At 35.5% G+C, this 15,798-nt stretch overlaps 1 long non-coding RNA gene across 1 annotated transcript; it reads right to left on the bottom strand.

The window, feature by feature from the left end:
* Positions 1–3,581: 3,581 nt before the first annotated feature.
* LOC113037848 (uncharacterized) lies at positions 3,582–12,272 on the bottom strand. The gene is made up of 3 exons (XR_003274693.1): positions 12,103–12,272; positions 3,778–3,957; positions 3,582–3,704 (listed from the first exon to the last, which is right to left on the bottom strand). It is a non-coding gene; the product is annotated as an uncharacterized LOC113037848 (long non-coding RNA).
* Positions 12,273–15,798: the final 3,526 nt, after the last annotated feature.

Here is a 15,798-nt window from a genome sequence, read left to right as displayed (position 1 = left end):
TATATATATATATATACACAATATACTGTATATGCAAAACTATTTGGGGGAAAACAATGCTATGATACAATCAACAGGTCAATAAGTGGATAATTTGACATTTTTATGATGAGACAAGGTTTGTTCAGAGTGTCATGTGGTGCAACTCCCCAAAAACGGAATGATAATTATTAATAAATTCATGATGTTTGTAAAGAAATACTTTTAAAATAATGATTAACATCTGTAAACTCAAATTTTTTTCATATGCAATGAAAATGTTATTGCCTTTTAATGGACATTTTTGCAGTATAAACATTTCTTGAAAATCATTTACATTTTTATTTTTTGTTTAAAGATTACATTTCCGCCCACTTGATGCTTCATTGTCATAGATTTCAGTCTGTAACCTTGGCCCTTATTATGTACATATATCCAAACAATAAAATACGTAAAAAAATATGTGTGGAAACATAAATCTAGTCCGGTGTTACATAGACTGGGCAGCTAAAAACATCCAATATCACAGAATGAAGGAAGAGATGGGAGAGAAGAGGAAACGAGACAGAGTGTCTCTGTCAGAGAGTGAACCAGAGAGGAAAGAAAGAGAAAAGGAAAACAGGAAATAAGGGGAAGTAAAGTAAAGGAAGCACTAGTTGGTTGCCCACAGGCTGTCTGCCTAACAAGCATAAAGACGAAGAACCACCAACCTCCTTCAGGTCCACAGAGAGACAGAGCAGACAGACAGAAGGAGGCTGCAGTGGATGTTACAGGAAGTGCAGACGGTGCACTGTGGGAGAATGAGACGGTCAAAACAATGTCTATTTCCGTCTCTCTTGTGTCTTCCTTTCTATTTAGCAGATGCTTGTCATCTAAAGCAATCTTGAGTACCCTTATTGAATGGACAGTTCCAGTGGAACAACCTGAGATGAGTCTTGCTCAAGGGCATAAACAGGAGAGTCTCATTAGCAGCCCAGATCTTTAACTGTTGGATGACCACGGCCTTTCACCAACTTCTTTGGATCACTGATACATTGCTTCTTAAATCTTTTAGTGCCCTCCTCCTTCACTCTCATTCATTGTCTCATTCTCATTCATTGTCAGTGTAAATATATTAATAGATGAGCATATCAATGTAGAGGGATAAGACCTTATAAATCTTTTACTAAGTCATTTGTATGTGTTTGAGGATGGATGGCTTTGTGTGTGTATGTGGTTATCCCATCATCAGATTCACTGGTGCGGTTAACTGAGGAAATCCCCTCAACCACAGATGCCCGTCCCTGCACACAGACTCTAATCAGAAAGCATTCATGCACATACATAACCGACCACACACACACATTCAAAGCACAATCTGATTCAGCTTTCATTCCCAGGGACCCTCAAACCCACATTCACATTCATATAGCACATATATGCAGGCTCGCCATCATCTTGTTATGCTAAAACATTTGATCCTCTCACACAATCCAAACAAATATGCCTGTGCAGACCCAAATAACTGAATATGTGTTTGAGTGAATACATTCATTCCTTAATACAGAATAGGACTTTTTCTTTTAACTTGCCCTGCAGACTAAATGCTGTCTGTTTGTTTGTTTGTTTGTTTGTTTTAATTCTGTAGCTCACATGAGGTTTAAAGGAATTTAATAACAATTTAAATGGTAATTTAAGAAGATTACAGACATATTAGCAAATTGGATCAAATGTGGAAAGTGGCCATTTAAGTCTATTTTCTCCCATACTTTCTCTTAAAGGAACTGTTCCCCTGAAATTAAAATTTGCTAAAGTTTTACCTACCCTGAGGCCATCCAAGGTGTAGATTAGTTTGTTTCTTCATTAGAACAGATTTGGTGAAATTTAGCATTGCTTGTTCACCAATTGATCCTCTACAGTGAATGGGTGCCGTCAAAATGAGAATCAAACAGCTGATAAAAATATTCCAATCCAAAAGTAATCCACAGCACTCCAGTCCATTAATTAATGCATTGTAAAGTAAAAAGCTGCATGTTTATTAGAAACAAATCTATAATCTATATGTTTTTAACTTCAAACCATTGCTTACACCTAAAATATCTATCTATCCATAATACATTTACATTTAGCAGACGCTTTTATCCAAAATGACCTAGCATTCAGGCTATACATTTTTTTTTTTTACCTAAAATGTGTTCCTTAGGAATCAAACCCACAACCTTTTGCACTGCTAATGCAATGCGTTACCACTGAACCACAGGAACTATTTAAAATTGAATATTTTTATCAGCTGAATGGACTCTCATTCTGACGGCACCCATTCACTGCTGAGGATTTACTGGTGGGCAATGGATGTAAAGCAACATTTTCCCAAATCTGTGCTGAGGAAGAAACAAACTCATCAACATCTTGGATGGCAAGAGGAGGTGAATTTCCAGCAAAATGTAATTTTTGGGGGGTTTACTATTCCTTTAAGCCCGCAGTATATTTAATTTCTGATGTGAACTCTGTGCACATTGTGTACAGCCAAACACATAGCCTTACAAAATACTAACTTGCAATATATTTTTGCTCATAAAGGTAATTGATCAGGTTCCATTTATTAACATTATGTAACTACATTAATTACCATTAACTATTTAAAATGGTTCTAAAGCTTTTATTGATCTTAGTTCATGTTAATTTAAACATTTACTAATACATACAGTAATTAAAATCAAAAGTTGCATCTGTTCATTTTATTTAATGGAACTGAGCTAACATGAACTAACAATGAAGAGTTTTATTTTCAGATTTAACTTAAACATCAATAAATACTGTAGGAAACTCACAGCAAATACACTTTCGCCAGCAAAGATGTGTGATTTTCCAAGAACACATACTGCATTTCAGAGAATGTAGGGACATTTTGTTTTGGGACCCTTTAATTGTAAACACATTCCCTGTTTCCATTGCTCTATCCTACACATGACTTTTTGAATGCAAAGTGGGTCTAAGACACAATATCAAACATTTATAGAATGGGTGGGAGGTGTCTAGCTTCCTTTTTAGAATCATACCCTGAAGCAGAGATCCCATTTGCAACGGATTCGTTTTCTACGATCTGTTTGAAGTTGTGCTGTGTCAAGTATCAAGTGGAATAAATTCTCTCATTCCTTGTTGAAATCCATGCCAACCCCAGCCTAACTGCAGAGTGGGGTACATGCCACGGCTGTATCTGGGATACAGGGAACAGCGAGCTGGATAGTCATGATACGTAACGAGGCACTAAAGAGATTAGCTTCATCTCGACACATCACACTTTCTTTGATATCCATCAGATTTATCAGAGGCTTCACTAACTGAAGCATATAGAGTTGTTGGATCCAGCTATGAATGTTAATTGGATAAAAATACCTGAAAATATTTAATATTTAAATATCAGATGCACAAAAATCTGTAATATTTAGTTTTTTTGTCAAACACTTGCCGATTCTTTCATTTATTGGTATCAGTCAGTATTGTATATTCAATTGTTTATGCTCATTTGCATTTTTGCTTGTGAATATGAAGATAGTGAGAGGAAACAATCAAACTTTATTTGCAAAAAAAACAAAAAACTTGGTTTAACCTGTGAATGTCTGTCTCCTTTCCTGCCATGGGGATGATGGGTAACAGGGTCCTCTTGTAAGATGCAGCAGGGCGAACAACATCATGGTTGGAGGGTCGTAGCCCTAAACTTTGGAGTCCTCTTTTCCAGGGATTACCTGACAATAAAGAGCTATGGTTAATTTATTAAACGCTCCAGCTTCTTTTAGAGAGATGTATTCCCTGACGCACCTGTTTTGATGGAGATGAGGTCTCTGTGAAGTCTGCGCTGTTCTCTGGCCAGTGTGTTGAGGTGGTAATGTTTAGCCTGGTCGAGTCTCTGCAGACCCTCGGCCAATCTAGCTTCGGCCCTCCTTTCGTCTCGTCGCTGAGCCTCACCAGGCCAAGGCAACCAGTCTCCACGACGCATGCCTGATGATCAGAAATATCACAAAAAAGATAAAGCTATACCATAACAAAACACACTCAAAATCAGACCAACAGCACAAATGTACAGGCATGTCTTAATTTCTTCTTGAAAGTAAAAATAACGGCTAGTGCAGTGGCTGCGATATACATAAACCTACCAACATCTGTCGCCATGATATTGCTAGAGGAGAAAAAATAATCTTATGTGCATAACATTGGTTAATGGAAATGCATTTTTTTATGAACATAAAATGTTTGCAAAAATCTGTAATGGAAACACAGCTAGAGAAGCCCCCTTATTTCAGTTCTGAATGATTCAGTGTTTTGAAAGAATGGGTCGAGTGATTGCTTCAATGATTAACTGTAACCTACAGAAAGTGCATTAACAATCAGTGAAATGTCCCATTACCAAAACATCAGTGACAGATTCATTATTTACAAAAATGTCTTTCAAATACATAATCCAAAATATAAACCATGTGTATGTCAAACATAACCATATTGAGGAAAACATATACATCTACATAAACAAGCTCTCATTTTCAGTATAGTAGACTGAACAAAATTATAAATGCAACACTTTTGTTTTTGCCCCCATTTTTCATGAGCTGAACTCAAAGATCTAAGACTTTTTCTATGTACTCAAACTGTCAGAAACTGTTTCAGGGAAGATCATCTGCATGCTCATCTTCCTCATCGGGGTCTCGACCTGACTGCAGTTTGTCATCGTAACCGACTTGAGTGGGCAGATGCTCACATTGGATGGCATCTGGCACTTTGGAGAGGTGTTCTCTTGCGGATGAATCCCAGTTTTTACTGTACAGGGCAGATGGCATACAGTGTGTATGGCATCGTGTGGGTGAGCGGTTTACTGATGTCAACGTTGTGGATCGAGTGGCCCATGGTGGTGGTGGGGTTATGGTATGGGCAGGCATATGTTATGGAAAATGAACACGGGTGCATTTTATTGATGGCATTTTGAATGCACAGGGATACCGTGACGAGATCCTGAGGCCCATTGTTAGAGATAGGTATAAACGGAGGGCGGAGCCAGCTCCAAATGGGTGGGACTTCAGCTCCAAGTGGGCTGTACAAACCTCCAGAGCCTTTTGATTGGTTTATTTAATGTCACAGGGTTAATGCACGCTGCAAATTCCCCCCCCCCCCAAAAAAAGAAAGAAAAAAAGACGACGTCAACTTCCCAAGGCTTTTCAGCGTCAAGAAAGAGGAGTTTTTGAAGGGGTAAGTTTAGACTTGTACAACGTATTACAAGTTGCGAAAAAGTACAGTATCTTGGCGGTTGGTGTGTTAGTCTTGACGTAGTTAAATCATGATTACAAGCTCATTGCATTCAAGTTTGAAAACTGGAGGACATTCATGTGCAGTTTTTACCTTCAAAACTCATATTTACGATTATTCCGAGAGCACGTTAAGACAGCATTAGCAGCACAGATAGATTACATCTTTATTGTGTATGTTACCCTTTTCTGCTAAATATTTCTGCAATACATATAGGATTTACGCTGCAGATTACGGACACTGAAGACCATGAGCAGTTATTGTTACTAACGTTACGTAAAGTATGCAGGCCTATGTATTATAACTGCACTGATATTTAAGCGATCAATAACTATTAATAGATTTAGTACAGTGTTCCATAAGAATGAGTCTTCGTTATAACTCCTAACAGATAATGCTTGACTTTAACAAAGCTGGTCATTGTTTCAAAACCTGCTGTTATATTTTTAAAATGTTATCTATTTTTACGTGTAACGTTAATCCAAATAATATAATGCAATTGAAACATTTGGTTTAATTACCAAATTCATTTTTTTTATTTAATAATCTTAACAGTGGATATATGAGGATAACTGCAGTGTCCACTACCATGCATTACATATCAACAGGTGTAGAATTAATTTTGTCATTGTAGGAAACACAAACAAACAAAAACATTATGTGTAAACTTTGTGTTACAGAAAGTTCAAGTCTGGGTGGCCAGAAGTTACATTTCAGTGATCTGGTTACCGCCTCTCTCTGCAAACCCAAAGAATCACTTTCCTGTAAACTGTTTTTTTTGTTCTTTCTATGCATCAAGATGTGTCATTTATTTTTTCTGAAGATTTTTGACTAATGTGTGTGTATGTGGGTCTTTGTGTGGATAAATTATGTTCATACTTTAAAGGTGGACATTTGCAACAGCGCTTGTCCCTAAATTGCTCCAGGGGTATGGTCAGAGACTGTCCTAAATGACAAATGATGGAATGTAAATGACATTACATTCTGTAGACGTCTCACATAAATGTGCATTGTACTTTAGTTAATGTTAACTTGTCAACAGTGAATTATTTTAGGATGTCATTGGACTGAATGTTTAGTGATTAATGACACTTCATTCCAGTAAAAATATAATCCATAGTCTTGGAGTGAAAGCAGCAGCAAAGTGTTCCAATGCTGATAAAAATCGAGCAGGTTAAAACCTCAGGTTCCTTAAATATCTGTTCTACCGGACAGTATGGTGTTGAACAGATTTTTTAATGGTTTTGAAGTCTGATGCTCACCAGGCCTTCATTTATTTGTTCAGAAATGCAGTAGAAAAAGTCATATTGTAAATTGTAATAATATTTTACAATAACTCTTTTCTATTTGAGGCAGCAGCGGATCTACCCCAATCATCATTAACGGGACCCCAGTGGAGAGAGTGAGCAGCTTCAATACCTTCAAATGCCCTGCAAAGAGTAGCTGAGCACATCTCCAGAACATCTCTCCCCTCTCTGCAAGACATCCACACCAGAAGATGTAAATCTAGGACTGTTAAGATCCTTAAAGACCCCACCCACCCTGGAAATCCACTGCTAGAGTCAGGCAGATACTTCTGCAGTCTGATGGCAAAGACGGAGAGGCTCAGGAGGAGTTTCTTCCCTCATGTTATCAGACTACTAAACATGGACATTAAACACACTGCACTTTATAGACTGGTTGTTTAGGGCTTCCCAATAACTCTTTGCACACTGCACTTTTTTGACAACCTAACTATGCAACTCATCCTCACTGTACATTGTCTACATCTCTGCACATCATCTGTGTAGCAGTATCTATGTAGCATCTCTACAAATCATCTGTGTAGTAGTTTAATACAGTATATTGTGTATATTTTATACAGTATATTTTTTTCCTGTTGTTTCATTATTTTATTTTTTTTGCACAGTCTAAAAAGAGTATGCCAGACCTACATTTCACTGCTTTTCGCATGTCATAAAACAAATAAAACTTGAATTTTTTATGTTGTGGAGTGTTAACTGTGATTTGAGTTGGTGATAAAGAGGAGATGGGGAAAAGAGTGTCTTAAATTTGGACTTTGGTACCAATAATATTTTCCTCTTAAGTTTTGGAATGTTTTTTTTATTATTATTAATTCTTGTATTACTATTTAGATTTTTTTTTCTTTTTTTTTTACAATTAAATGTTTATTTGTAAATTTACTTCCACGTGTGGCTTTTTGTAATGTTGTTTCACCTAGAGCCAGGGGGTTTGTAACAATCTAAACAATATAATTTCTCCCACAGATTTCAAACTTGCATTAAAGAAAAACATTAATATACAGTAAACATTTTATTGCTCTAAATTACTCATTCATTTCCTTGATACTGATATAATTATAAAATTAATATAATTTAATATACTTGAATGTTTGTAGTTGTCAGAAAATTATATAACCTCTTGTTAACAAAATGTAAACTACAATGAAAAACAATAAATCTGTTTTTCATTAGTATCGCTACTTTATGCCGTCCTCATTCGCGCGCACCCCGGCAATGACGCAATGTGAAATTTCCGCTTAAACTCCGCCCATTTGTAAAGTCCCGCCCACTAGCGGCAAAAGTTCCTCCCACTTGGAGCTCTCCGTGAAGTCCAGCCCACTTGCGGCAAAAGCTCCTCCCACTTGGAGGTCTCCGGGCTGCAGCGATACCTACTTGCATTGTTATGCTATTCATCCACGAACCTCACCTCATATTGCAGCATTATAATTGCAAGGATCTGGAAACAATTCCTGGACGCTGAAAACATCCCAGTTCTTGTATGGCCAGCATACTCACCAGACATGTCACCCACTGAGCATGTTTGGGATGCTCTGGATTGGCGTATACGACAGCGTGTTCCAGTTCCTGCCAATATCCGGCAACAAGAAGAGTGGACCAACATCCCACAGACCACAATCAACAATCTGATCAACTCTATGCGAAGGAGATGTGCTGCACTGCATGACCCCCCCGGAACCCCCCAAAACAGTAAAACTGCGGCCTTTTATTTTGGCCATTTTGGTTTAATCAGCATCTTGATATGCCACACCTGTGAGGTGGATGGATTATCTCGGCAAAGGAGAAGTGCTCACTAACACAGATTTAGACAGATTTGTGAACAATATTTGAGAGAAATAGGCTTTTTGTGTACATAGAAACAGATCTTTGAGTTCAGCTCGTGAAAAATGGGGGCAAAAACAAAGGTGTTGCATTTATAATTTTGTTTAGTGTATATTCTCTCGATGGGCTTTCTGGGATGTCAAGCTTGACTTTGTTACTCATTCCATTGTTATGCACAACCATATTCAGCACATCCATCTCACTTGCATTATTAATTTAAAAGGGGGGTGAAATGCTATTTCATGCATACTGAGTTTTTTACACTGTTAAAGAGTTGGGTTCCAATGCTAAACATGGACAAAGTTTCAAAAATTAAGTTGTACGTTTGAAGGAGTATTTTTGTTCCAAAAAAACGTCTTCCGGTTTGTCACAAGTTTCGGAAAGGTTTTTTTGAGTATGGCTCTGTGTGACGTTAGATTGAGCGGAATTTCCTTATATGGGTCCTAAGGGCACGTCTGCCGGAAGAGCGCACGCTCCCGTATAGCAGAGCACAGCAGAGACATCACTGATCAGAGCGAGAGCGTCGCGAAAAATCACAAAATAAGTGTGTTTTTGGTTGCCAGGGCAAGACAACCCTGCACAGATTACCAAAAGAGAAACAGCATTAAGGGACAAGTGGATGGAGTTTATTTTTACAGAGCATCAACGGAGTTGTGCAAGTGTTTTTGTTTGTTCCCTGCATTTCGAAGATGCTTGTTTTACAAACAAGGCCCAGTTTGACGCCGGATTTGCATATCCTTTATTTCTTAAGGATGATGCAATCCCAACGAAAAAGGGTCACGATTGTGTGTTGGAACTGCAGGCGGTGAGTAAAACTGCTTCAAATATCTCTGTGTTGTTAACTTAGCTATCAGCGCGTAAGCACATCAAGTAAACAACATGCGATGTTGTCATCAAACTGCACTTTCCACATGTACAGCTTAAAAAAAAAAAAAAAAAAAAAAAGACGACATAAAGTGGAACTTAGTCATTTTCCAAAACCGCTAAGCGAATATATACAGTTTCAGTACATACCACATAGAGACGTCGTTTGCTGATGCTGCTCTTGTTAAATTTCAGCCTCTGGATCTGTGTCACAGCTTCCAGACGCTTTCAACGCAAAAGCTTACTGGCGCTTGTGATTCTTTAGCTCCGCTCACAAGTCACGCCTCCAGCCGGTCGTGTTTTTCCGGGAAAAATCGGTACAGACTATCTTTCTCTTATAAATATAATAAAAATAAAGACTTTTTGGAGTTATGAAGGATGCAGTACTACTCTATAGGTACTCAAGATTAACAGGATATTGAGTGAAAACGAGCATTTCACCCCCCCTTTAAATAAGGCTGAAATGAGAGATATAGATATTTGCTAAAAAAAAAAAATCTAAATGGTAAATAAAAAATATATAAAAAACAACAAAATTACTCAAACTAAAATTTAACTAAAATAAAAACCTATAATGATATAAAATCTTATTTAAAATATGAATAAATACTATAATACTATTGTGTGAAATAAATAAACAAATAAATACATAATACATAAATAAAAACATACATAAATACATACACACAACACTACCAGTGACAACCAGTGACAGGCTTCTGCAGATTAGAAGATGACTACAATTTGGTCTTCAGGAGAACGTCAGACGTAGATGACTTAAACACCCAGTAATTTCACAAGTTTTTAAAGACACATGTAACATATTCAAAATGTTTTAAGGCAATAGTCCTTTCCAACATCAAGGATTAAAGAGAGAGAGACAGGGCCCACAACAGGATAAGAGATACAAGCTTTGATGAAGCACGTCCTTCACAGCGTTCATCAGTCAAACGTGAGGAAGCGGCTTTCAGTCTGTTTGGGTCATTGTGAATGAGTTATGGGCTTGAATAAAGCAAAATAGAAGCACTGCAGATAAATCCTTAGATCTCTCTGTTCCATCTGCCCTATTAGCTTGTTATAGATTACAAATAAACTATCGACGTCTGGTCTTTAATCACATGCTGTTGGCCTTGGTGTAACTGATCAGAGTTGGTGATACTGTGCATACCCATCTAGAAATAAGTATAGCATTTTTACTGTCCTATTTATGTTTATATAGTCACAGAAAAGATTAGTTTAGATCAGTTTATCTCTAAGGACAGGGGGATATTGCTATCTGATAATATTATTGAAGTACTTGCAAGACTGAATTCTCCTGTAATTTGCTTTAAAAAAAGAGTATATCCATTAGTAAGGTGACTTGCTAAACTGGTTACTATGGAAGCCTGTTTCTACCGTGTGAAAGACAAAACCAAACAAGGTCATTACAACTTTTTGTCCTTCTATAAAGAGAGAAACTTTATTATAGAATTATACAAAAATTGATTGTATTAAAGAGTATTTGTAGAATAACTGTGAGATATAAACTCTGAATTCTTAATTGTTTTTATCCTCACAATTCTCAATTTATATCCCACAGTTCTGATATTTTCTCTGAATTCTGATCTGAAAGTTATTTTTTTCTGCCATATTATATATATATATATATATTGTGAGTTAAAAGAATGTTTTATTTATTTATTTTTATCCTGTGGTGGAAACTAGCTTCCACAGGTTTAATTGTGCATGTAAAGTGAAATGTCATAATAAGTAATAAATAATTTTTGTTTGCTTGCTTGCTAATGAACAACTCTATATCAACTTTTAGATTTTTTTAAAACTTCCCTTGAAATCTCTTCAACCAAAGTACTGATCTTAATATGTTTGTGTCAGTAAAATATTCCTAATTCCTCTTATCACTGGCTCATACCAGGCCTCTGTGGTAATCTTTACCTTAGACCAGCTTACTCATGCCTTTGCACATTGCATATGAAATCTCTATTAATGATTAAGTCAAAGCTCTCAGAGCAAATCTTTGTGTTTCTAATCTAGTAGAAATAGTTCAGATCTGTGTTCACATGGCCAGTGACTTGTATTAAAATCAACAGCCATCACAATCCATTTTACTCCTGCATTTCAATGCATTTCTGACTAAAACAGGATATTTAAAAAGAAAAAAGTATGATGGAGCTTGAATTGATCGAGAATTGAGATTTATTATATATATTATATAAATTTAATTTAATTTAATTTAATTTAATTTAATTTAATTTAATTTAATTTAATTTAATTTAATTTAATTTTTTGGAAAACATTCACAATAAAACCAAGTGCAAGCAAAAAGTCAATTCTGATTTAGTTAACTTTAACTCATTCACAACTATCAAATATTAACAATCAAGAACCTTAAAGCCTGAAAAAAAAGGCTTTTTTGTTTGTTTTTCAGCAGTGCATATTACTCATCGGCTCAGATAGCAGCAGCATGTTGTATTATGTTTGAAGAGGCCATGAAGAGCATTAGTCTCAATCAGAAATGGATTCCAGCAAGGACTGGAAAATCATTTTAATATACCTGCTTTAATTAGCGATCATTACCACCATCTGAAATAAATTCCTCATCTTCAGTTAAATCATTTAAAGGTCGAGTCCATTACGACAAAAGCATAACAATGGCAAAATTGCTTTCCCCCCACACACACATCAAGAGCTTGAATCACAGTCTCCGGTGAAAAAGCCTTTTGTGCGCACAGCTGAGAAACAGCAGCGGTCGCTGAAGTGCTCTCATTAAACTAAAATCTTCTTCTTTTTTTTACATAAAATTATGTTAAGGTTTGTAGCATTAGTAGTTCATAACGGCAAAAAAGAAATCATGAAAGGAACTTACTTTAAAGTCAGTCAAGCTTGAAAAGTAACCGATTTCAAACTAAGAAACAGGATCCATCTTCCAGTGCTAAAGTGAAAAAAGTTAACACTTTGACCATATATGTAATGAAATACAGACGAAAAAACAGCAAATAATCCAAAGTAATGTTTAGTTTTAGCTAAATGCCCTCGGGGCTGTAGTTCCTCACAATGAGATGCACACAATGTCTTCTTCTTTAGTTTGTTATTCAGACTCCTCTGTCACCCAGATGGTTACTAAGGGTAACTAGGGTTCTTGACAAAATAATGAGCAGTGACCAGTGACAATGACGAGCTCTCCATGGATACCAGCACACATTTATATTTGCTGGCATGGATAAAGAAGGGAAGATCAAAGCAGCTTTATAACCTGTTCTTTTAACGGCTTTGAACATCTTAAGGGCAGATGCAATTCAAAGCTTTTATGTTAGCAAACGTTTGGTTAGTAACTTATAAATCGTACTACAAGTGTGTAATAATGTTCTGTAATTGCCTTTAACACTTTAAGTGCTTGTCATTATGTAATCTGACAAATTTTAGCACAATATTGATATTAAAAGCACATAATAATGTAATGCTGTAAACATATCCCATTATTTGCACTTACTTTATCATAAGGTAACATAGGCTGCCTGTGATCCGGTTGATCTCGTCTCGTCTAGATAATTATTACTTGAATGTAATGAGATCAAACCCAGAGTGTTTTCTGTTGTGAGAAAGTTATAGCTTAGTTACACAAGAAATGCAATATTCGGTAACACTTTAGAATAAGGTTCCATTAGTTAACGTTAATGTATTAACATGAACAAACAATGAACAATAAAGTTTTTACTGTATTTATTCATCTTTGTTAATAATACAGTTATTCATTGTTTGTACGCTAATTCCAAGTGCATTAACTAATGTTAACAAACACAATTTTTGATTTGAATAATGCATTAGTAAATGTTGAAATTAACATTAACTTATATTAATAAATGCTGTAGAAGGATTGTTCTTGCTTTGACCATATTAACTAAAGTAGTTAACTAACATTTACTAATGGAAACTTGTTCTAAAGTGTTACCCAATATTCTCTAATGCGTCATTAGCATATCCAAAAAAATAAAACATTTAATAAAAAAAAAGAAAGAAAGACTTTGAATGTTTTTAAAAAAGCTTTGTATGCTTAACTTTGAATTAATTGATTAACAAATATATAGTGAAATATTATTCATTTAAAATAGCTATTTTATTTCCTATATAGATATATATAGTTGCATATATACAAAAATTAGAATATCATGGAAAAGGTTTGTTTTTTTTTGTAATTTAATTAAAAAAGCTAACTTTCTTATATTCTGGATTCATTGCACACAAACTGAAATATTTCAAGAGTTTTTTGTTTTAATTCTGATGGTTATGACTTACAGCTTAAGAAAATAAAAAATTTTGTATCTTAAAAAAATTAATATTCAACACTCAATACTTGGTTGGGGCTCCTTTTATATGAATAACTGCTTCATGAAGGTGATCAGTCTGTAGTATGTGCAATTTATTAAATTGATTGTGTGTGAATATGATCAGAGTGGTTTCAGATTTTGATCCTGAAATTGTGCGATGCTTTAAATTTTGACCAATACGTTTGCTATAGATTTTCATTTGACTTTGATACCTGCATATACAAAATAAATACTCACTATACACACATTTTCTCCCTGAATCTTTAATAAAATTCTTTGATTCTCAGCTATATGAGAGTTTTCAACCAGCACAAATGTTGCCGGAGGTTCTCGAACTAAAGAGTTTCTTACATCGCTCTTATATATAAAAAAAAACATTGTTTATTTTTTTCTGCATAAATGACCATATTACCTTTGAACACACCATGTTTTTCCCAGTGAGCTGGATTTAAGTTCGGCCCGTGACGCCTCTCTCATTCAAACATGAGCAGCCTCAGGCTAACTTATAATAGGATCTGAGCAATTTGGGTCAGTCTTGTAATGGCAAATCTCTAGCCCCATTGAGAATCACACTAAAGAAAAGCCAAAAGCGCAAGTGTTTATCTGAAAGCCAGCCTGGAGCACTGTCAGCCCAAGCTCTAGATTATTGGTTAGGGTTAGAGTTAACTGGCACATGTTTAAGAAAGATAACATTATAGACTCACAAGGATGGCAACATTCACCCTATAGCAAACTCAGTCAGGAGCAAACTAACTAAAGTGAAGATTTGTTTCAAAAAGTAATACATAAATACTCAAATACGGATTTCAAACCATCAGTAAACTATCATGCAATACTTCCAAATAACAGCAACAATCTGTCATTCTTTATTTTAATTTTAGACATGAATGTGGGAAAAATTATGAACAATGACATACTATATTGCTTCTTAAAACTTGGAATATACATAGAGTGCATAAGCTGTTAAAAATAGTTTGATTGTATGTTTGGTGTTGTTGGTTGTTTTAGGGCCCATTTACTCCAAGAAAGATCAATAATGAAGTTTTAATCATTCTAATTATGTGAGAATAAGATACAATACCAACACAGAGGAACATTTTAACAATTATAATGAACGATAAAAACATTGATAACCAATCAGAATCCAGTAGTTTGTGCATTTAAGCACTAAATTAATTAATCAAATTGTGATTTAGTTTGATTCGTTCATATAGTTCACACACAGAATTGTCTGCAGCGGTACTGATGTAATGATAAACTACAAAAATACTCACTAAAAAGCCACTGTTGAAAAACCTACATGCTTTATATCAGTTATAATGTGGCTCATAATTTTAATCTGTCTTAGGTAAAGTAAATGGTAGTTTGGTAAACACAGGTAAGCCCCGTATTTTTTTTTTTTTTTTTTAGTAAAAATCACAAAACATTTTATACTTGCAGGCTATTACTTTTTCCAAAAAGTTGCAGAGCTCACACACAAACACGCGGCCTCGCCCACAAAAACAATTATATTTTCATCCAAATCAATACTTAGCTCCCTCAAGAATGAGTGATGGGCCCATCAGTGGGATATACGCCTTTTAATCTTCGGTTCTTCATAGCTCACTCTGTTCTTATATTGATCCTGAAAGCATGGAACAACAGGCCTGTTTTTAGCACACGCCTGCAGCACAGGGCGAGCTTTCTAACCCCACCCCTCTCTCTTTCTCTCGGCTACCCCCAGAAGCTTTCATGTGAGCACAGATTCAAGCTACTTTTATGCACTATTACAGTAGCTCCGCCAGAGGCCTTCGATGAACAGATTATTCCAAGCACAAGGTTGAAACAGGCTTGTGTGCTAAATAACCAACTAGACAACAAACACTGGAGTGATTTGACGCATTATTAAAGTCTGTGTGAAATTACTTGAAAAGTAGTTTTATTTCCTTTTAAGGTTTCTATTTGTAGGTCCTTTTATGACTGATATATATATATATATATATATATATATATATATATATATATATATATATATATATATATATAGATAGATAGATAGATAGATAGATAGTGATTTGAGCGCATTTCTAATTCACAAAACATAGTGCTACAACTCATCTTGTATATCGACACTCCTTGGTCTCTCTTAAAGCCAGAGAAAGACAGAGAGATTGGGTCAGTGGTTTGCATTACGCTGGAAGCTTCTGCTGATTCAGCTTTTCAAGCTATAGAAAAGAAAGCTATAGAAAAGAAGAGAA

The sequence above is a fragment of the Carassius auratus genome, chromosome 20 (genome assembly GCF_003368295.1).
Source record: "Carassius auratus strain Wakin chromosome 20, ASM336829v1, whole genome shotgun sequence".
In the NCBI taxonomy this organism is placed as follows: domain Eukaryota; kingdom Metazoa; phylum Chordata; class Actinopteri; order Cypriniformes; family Cyprinidae; genus Carassius; species Carassius auratus.
Note: the sequence above shows the minus strand (reverse complement) of the source record. Positions and strands in the feature narration are given on the sequence as shown.